Consider the following 7,981-nt stretch of genomic DNA (forward strand, 5'->3'; position numbering starts at 1 on the left):
TCATGCCATAACTCAGAAGTTTGACCTATGACAAAACTGTCCTTCCGGGTTCATCATATTACCTTCATCGACATTCATTGCCAAAAAGAATTTTTTACCCCCCAGCCTTTGATCTCCATATATGCGAGTGCTGATATTTTTCCTTAAAAACGGTTTAAGAAAACGGGTTTTTTGTTCTAGAACCGCAACTAGGAAAGTTTTCAAAAGCGAATTAATTTAATTTGATTGACAACTCTATAAGCTTTTTAATGGTGTACATATAAGTTTAATAGGTTACTTAAAACCGGTTCAAAAATCCGTTTTAGTGTCGGATTATCGGGTTCAAAAACTGAGATAACCGGATTTATCCTCCAAGAAAATTTGTTGTTAACATGTTCATCAATACAAGAGCTATTTGTGGTAAATATTTCAGAAGAACCCCAGATGTCTACATAAGCAATACCCATTCGTAATGTCTACATACCTATGCATAACCAATAACGAATATACAGAAAAACAAAACATAGTTTAATTCTGAACCAAGTCCGAATAAATGTCAAAAATGACAATGAAAACGGGACAAAATCGGTTAGTTGTCAAAGAGAACCGTACCAAAAATCTTCTGAGCAACATTTTTATACCCTCAGCATTTATGCTAACGAGGGTATATACACTTTCATACGGGCAAAATGTGCCTCATCGAAATAATGGTTTTAGACCCCAAGTATGTTTGGACGAAATGTGTTTCAGACAATTTGGAGTCGATTGAGCAATGTCCGTCCGTCTGTCTGTCTGTCTGCCTGTCTGGCTGGCTGGAGCGCACGATAACTCTCGAACGGATCAATCGATTCGATCCAAAATTTGGCTTTCGTAATATTTTGTCCAAACTTAGTTTAAGTTCGAAGATGGGTTATATCGGTCCACTCCTTCCGGTACCTCCCCCACAAAAGTTCGAAAATGTTCGGGAAAATTTGTACGTACGATAACTCTTGAAGGGAGTAACCGATTTGGTCCATACTTTGCAAATCGTGAAATGTCTACCAGACTCAGATGAGTTTCCAATATGGACTCAATCGGTCCACTCCTTCGGGTACCTCCCACACAAAATTTGGGATAAGTTCAGTTTAGGACCTGATCTCGAATCGCTTTGATTTTTGTTTTAGCAACGTGTATTCACTGCCCCCTATACGACGGTACAAGTTTCATCAGGGGCAAGTCCACACTTCCTGAGAAAATAGCCCCAAAGTTGCAAAATAACGCTTTGACACTGTGTGAGGTGGTTGGAGCGCAAGATAACTCTCGAACGGATCTGCCGATTCGATCCAAAATTTGGCCTTAGTAATATTTTGTCCAAACATAGTTTAAATTCGAAGATAAGCCATATCGGTCCACTCCTTCAAGTACCTCCCCCACAAAAGTTCAAAAATGTTCGGACAAATTGTTCGTACGGTAACTCTTGAAGGGAGTGGCCGAATTGGTCCATAGTTACACATCCTAATATATCTACCAGATATAGATCAGGTTCAAACATGGACTACATTTGTCCACTCCATCCGGTACCTCCCACACAAAATTTCGGATAAGTTCACTTTAAGACCTGCCATCGAATCACGTTGATTTTTGTTGAAGCAACTTGCATTCGCTGCCTCAATTACGATTGTAAAATTTTTTTCAGGGGCAAGTCCATACTTCTTGAGCAAACAGCCCGAAGGGTGTAAAAACCCCTATGGCACCATATGTTGTGGCTGGAGATCCACTTACATAATGGTCAATGTCAATCCATTCCACATTCCTCCGCAAAACTTTTGATATTTAATCCTAATCAAAATTTTTGTCGGTTCATACATCCAAAATTGTTAAAACCCCTTAAATACATACGTTTTTTTTGGGAAAAAATTGCTTCAATATACACAGGCTGAGGGTATATCTCTGTCAGCAAAGCTGACTGATACTTTTTTACTTGTTGTAGAATATTTGGATGCTGAAAAATCGCATCTTGTGGTACTTTCACTACGGTTCAAGAAATAAAAGACGAAAAGGACATGAAAGGCATCGAGTTAGAAGAATGAAATGTTCTACAAAAAGATTCGCCAATCGATTTGACTGAAGACATGTCACCTCAAAACGATGCTACAACAACGCCAAACAGAGATATGGAGCTATTTTTCCAAGTATTATAGGGAAAAAAAATCAAAAACTTCATCGCGCGAAATCTCAGAAACTTGACCTATGGCGAAAATTTCCTTTTGGGTTCTTAGTATACTCATCAAGGGCTTTCATCTCCAAATGAAATTTTCCACCCCCCCAAAAATGCAGCTGCACAGTGTAATATAAAACAAGTAAGAAAGGTGTTAAGTTCCGCCACGACCTATATTGAAGTGAATAGGAACAATTAGTTTCCTTTCGTTGATGAAAGTACTAAGGTCTTCCTTTTATTCCTTGCAGGAGTGGATGATAATACTCCCTATAAAAGAAAGAGCTCATTGCAACACACAAGATTAAATAAAAACAATCTCGGTTCGTTTTTTGCGAGTAAGTTTTCTATCTTCTGAAAATACAAAATTCCAATTAACAACCAATTCGGAAGAAAATGTGACGAAGGTCTTCAAAACATCTTAAATGGGGCTAGCAGAGTTCGAAAAAATTGTGAAAAACAAGGCCTGTGTGTACGAGGGTCACTCAAAAACCTTCATTTGACATTTTTTTTTTGGAAAGTTTGACAGTTTATGGCCTTAGCGTACTCACGACAGTTTCACATACGACCATGTTTTGTGTTGTTTACAGTGACTTGAAAACATCACTTTGCATAAAAAAAGGAATTTACTTTGTTGTTGTAAATATTCACTAAGTTATTCACTGTCAAGTGCAAGACACTTTGATGCATCCGATTTTAACAAAATTGTTGCTAAAAACCTGACTTCATATTTGTTTAATTGTTAAATAAATTCGTAGTAAAACTAAACAAAGTTTATTTTTATTGATAGGTGATGGTGTAAGTGAAATTAAAAAAAAATTTGGGGCCTGAAGTTGCATAGTTAGTTATATAGCAATAAATGTTCAAAAATTATTATTTTTTTATGTTTTTCGTGCAATATACTTTTGATGAATTGAGCGTATCTACAAAGGTTCTCTAAGGTCCAGTCCAATTTTTTTACTAATTAATTTGTCTTCCTAGTTTCCGAATAGCCACAATTTAGCTGCAAATCTTGCTGATAAATGGTTTTGAAAAATAGCTTAAATCCTCAATATACCCAAAATCTTTCGGTACAGTTATATGGGGGCTATATCAAAATGTAGACCTATGTTCACAATTTTTGGTGGAGAAGATGTATAACCAACGAGAAACTCCTATGAAAATTCATGCTTATTTGGTCTGACAATACCGAATATTGAGAGGTACCGTTGTATTTGGGACAATATCAAAACTTAGTCCTATGTCCACAAATTTTGGTGGAGAATGTTTGTGTCCACTGGGAACCCCAAATACTAAATTACACCTAATTTGGCCGGAAAATGTAGCTTTAAACCCCCAAAATACTGAAAATCGGAAGTTACCTAAAAAGGAGCCTATATCCAAACGTGGACCTATGTCCACAATTTTTGGTAGAAAAGTTTAATGACCACTAAAAATCCTAAGTAAAAAATTGCAAATAATTTGGAAGGAAAGGGTGGCTTAGATCCTTAAAATACCGAATATCTGGAGGTACCGTTATATGGGGCCTATACCAAAATATTAGCCGATGTTGTTCATACTTAGTCTATTATTACCCACGGATACATACTAAGTTTGTGCACAATTTCAGAAACATATCTCCATTCGTTTGCAAGTTATTAATTTCGCGCCGCTAGATCAGTGATTTTGACCACAAACAAGTAAACAAGTGGAAGACGAAATTGAAATTGGATAAATAAAGCAACAAATAGAACGAAATGAACATCTTTTCTAAGTTCGGCTTATAGGACCAATGTCCTGTTGAGGGCCAATAATTCGAAACCATTAATCATTATTAGACACCGGAATTTTATGCAAACCCTATTTTTGGTCCGATTCATGTCAATTTTTGGGACTGGGCATATTTTTGGCTTCTTTTGAAATTGCAATCGAAACATATGACATATGCAAAAATATGCAAAATGAATAAATTTTCTTATTCAACAAATATTTCAATAATAGGTACAAAAATGTTTGTGTGTACAAATTTTAAGTTTAAAAATCTCTTCAGACAAGTCAGTAAAATAGAGAAATGTATAACCACAGCCACAACCTTCAAAATACCGAAAATCCGGAGGTATCGTTCTATGGGGTATATTAAAGTGTGGACCTGTGCCGACAAATGTCTCGTTGAAACATGTATACCCCAACGACCGCACTTAAACCGACAAATTTTAGGCCGAAATTTTTTTATCCCCAAGGAAGACTTAATACCAAATTTCAGCCATTTCGGAGGGATATTGAGGCCACAACCTTCAAAATACCGGAAATCGGGACGTACCGTTCTATGGGGTCTATATTAAAGTGTGGACCTGTGCCGACAAATGTCTCGTTGAAACATGTATACCCCAACGAAGACTAAATACCAAATTTCAGTCATTTCGGTGGGATATTGAGGCTACAACCTTCAAAATACCGAAAATCGGGTGGTACCGTTCTATGGGGGCTATGTGAAGACGTCGACCTATACCGACAAATTTCAGGTGGAAAGTTTTATAACCCGAAGGGAAACTTAATACTAAATTTCAGCCATTTCGGAGGGATATTGAGGCCACAACCTTCAAAATACTGAAAATCGGGAGGTACCGTTCTATGGGGGCAATATGAAGACTAGAACCTATACCGAGAAATTTCATGTGGAATATTTAATACCACCAACGAAGACTAAGTACCAAATTTCAGCCATTTCGGTGGTACATTGAAGCCACAGCCTTCAAAACGCCGGAAATCGAGTGGTACCGTTCTATGGGGGCTATGTTAAGACGTCGACCTTTACCGACAAATTTCAGGTAGAAAGTTTTATACCCCGAAGGGAGACTTAATACTAAATTTCAGCCATTTCGGAGGGATATTGAGGCCACAACCTTCAAAATACCGGAAATCGGGAGGTACCGTTCTATGGGGGCAATATGAAGACTAGAACCTATTCTGAGAAATTTCAGGTAGAATATTTAATACCACCAACGAAGAGTAAGTACCAAATTTCAGCCATTTCGGTAGTATATTGAAGCCACAACCTTCAAAACACCGGAAATCGGGTGGTACCGTTCTGTGGGATCTATATTAAGGTGTGGACCTGTGCCGGCAAATGTCTCGTTGAGAGTTGTATACCCCCAACGAAGACTAAATACCAAATTTTAGTCATTTCGGTGGGATATTGAGGCCACAACCTTCAAAATACCGAAAATCGGGAAGTACCGTTCTATGGGGGCTATGTGAAGACGTCGACCTATACCGACAAATTTCAGGTGGAAAGTTCTATACCCACGAACGAAGAGTAAATCCCAAATTTCAGCCATTTCGGTGGTATATTGCAGCCACATCCTTCAAAAAAACCCGAAAATGGGGAGGTACCGTTCTATGGGGTCTATATTAAGGAGTGGACCTGTGCTGACAAATGTCTCGTTGAAAGTTGTATACCCCCAACGAAGACTAAATACCAAATTTTAGTCATTTCGGTGGGATATTGAGGCCACAACCTTCAAAATACCGAAAATCGGGAGGTACCGTTTTTGTTTGTCAATGTTATGAAAATGTTCCAAAATAATTTTTATTCAGTTAGAAACATCAAATAAAATTTTGTTAGAAAATATTAAACGCTCGTTTTCTACATTGGTGACCCGCAACAATTTGATTAATAATGGCGAATTCCGACGATGAACAATTTTCCTCTGCTTCTTCATCTCCACCTATTGGAATATCTCGTGTTGGTGTAAAAATTCCACCATTTTGGAAGACAAATCCTAAGCTTTGGTTCCGGCAAATTGAAAGCCAATTTTTTAATGCTGGAATTACGCAGGATGAAACGAAATACCATACATTGGTTGGATCAATTGAGACGAATATTCTCAACGCTGTAAGTCATATCATCGAGAATCCCCCATCCAGCAATAAGTATGAAGCATTAAAGAAGGCAATGCTAGCTGAATTTCAAGATTCTGAAGAAAGAAGATTGCAGAAATTGTTGGAGAATGTCGAAATGGGCGATAGAAAAGCATCTGCCGTACTAAGGGAGATGCGCCAGCTGTCATCAGGGAAAGTAACAGACGACATGCTCAAATCTTTGTGGTTTCAACGTTTACCAACCATGATAAAAACAGCCTTATTCGTAAGTACCGACAGCCTGGACAAACTTGCAGTCATGGCGGATAAAATTAATGATCAACTGGGCAATTCATCGATATCACAAGTTAGTAAGGAGAATTCGTATTCGCGGTTGGATCGCATTGAAGGTCAGGTGAGTGAAATTTTGAAACAAATCGATAAGCTGTCAATTAACGCTGGACATAGTGCAAGAAGTAAGAGCAGAAATCGAAATTCCAGTCAATCTCGTGATACTTCTGGACGTCTATGCTGGTATCATTTCAAATTTGGAAGTAAGGCATCCAAGTGTCGTCCACCGTGTACATATAAGACGGAAAACTAAAAACTCCTTCGTCTATGGTGACGGATGAAGGGGGTTTGAAGCTTTGTCGCCTAATTTTAGGAGACACACATAATAATCAGCAGTTCCTCGTGGATACCGGCGCGGATGTGTCTGTGATACCCGCTTCAATTTTGCAAAAACGTTCAACGCCTCATGACATGGAGCTCCAATAACACTACTATAAGAACTTATGGTGAAAAAATCCTTGAGCTGAATCTTGGATTGCGAAGAAATTTTGTTTGGCCATTATTGGGTCGGATTTTCTGAAGCATTTCGATTTGCTAGTTTATGTTAGAAGACACTGCCTAATTTACAAGAAAACAAACATGAAAATTGTATGCTCAATGTATAACGAACAGCAAATTTCATCTGTAACAAACAATACGACTCCAAGAGATTCCCCTTTCCACTCTCTTTTAGAAGAATTCAAGGATATCACTAAACCGTCTAATAAATTGTGTCCTGTCAAACATTAAGTGAAACATCACATTGAAACAAAAGGATTACCCGTCCATAGCAAGCCCAGAAGATTGTCTCCTGAAAAGCTAAACATTGTAAAGAAGGAATTTGAATATATGATGGAACTTGCAATACGTCGTCCCTCGATGAGCAATTGGTCAAGCCCACTCCATCTAGTACCCAAACAGAACAATGAATGGCGTCCATGTGGGGACTATAGATCATTAAATAAGGTAACCGTTCCGGATAGATATCCCATCCCGCATATACACGATTTTGCTAGTAATTTGCATGGAAAAATTTTTTTTTCAAAGATCGATTTGGTAAAGGGATATTTTCAAATTCCCGTAGAGGAGAAGGACATTCCGAAGACAGCAATCGCCACACCAATTGGACTATTCGAATTCACACGAATGCCATTTGGTTTGTGCAATGCTGCGTTTCATTAACGAGGTCCTTAGAGGTCTTGATTTTTGCTACGTATATATCAATGACGTACTAATTGCTTCAGCAAATTTTGAAGAACATAAGAAACATCTACGTTTGTTATTTGAGCGATTAAGAACTTATGGACTTACCATTAATGTCTCCAAGTGTGAATTCGGTAAGTCAGAATTAAGATTTCTTGGATATTTCGTAACAGCGGAAACCCAGAACGAGTAGAAGTGATCAACAATTATACGTTACCCGAAACTGTTTTGGAGTTAAGCCGATTTCTTGGTCTTATCAATTTCTATCGTCGATTTATACCAAACGCTGCCGAAGCATAAGCCGCTCTTCATGAAGTTAAGAAGGGTCAGAAAAAGAACGACAAACGGAAGATTGAATGGACTCAAGATCTCAGAAATACATTTGAAGAGTGCAAAAATCAACTTGCAAATGCTGCACTTCTTTCTTATCCTGTC

Source organism: Musca autumnalis, unplaced genomic scaffold (genome assembly GCF_047663935.1).
Source record: "Musca autumnalis isolate F117 unplaced genomic scaffold, ASM4766393v1 scaffold_5, whole genome shotgun sequence".
Taxonomy (NCBI): domain Eukaryota; kingdom Metazoa; phylum Arthropoda; class Insecta; order Diptera; family Muscidae; genus Musca; species Musca autumnalis.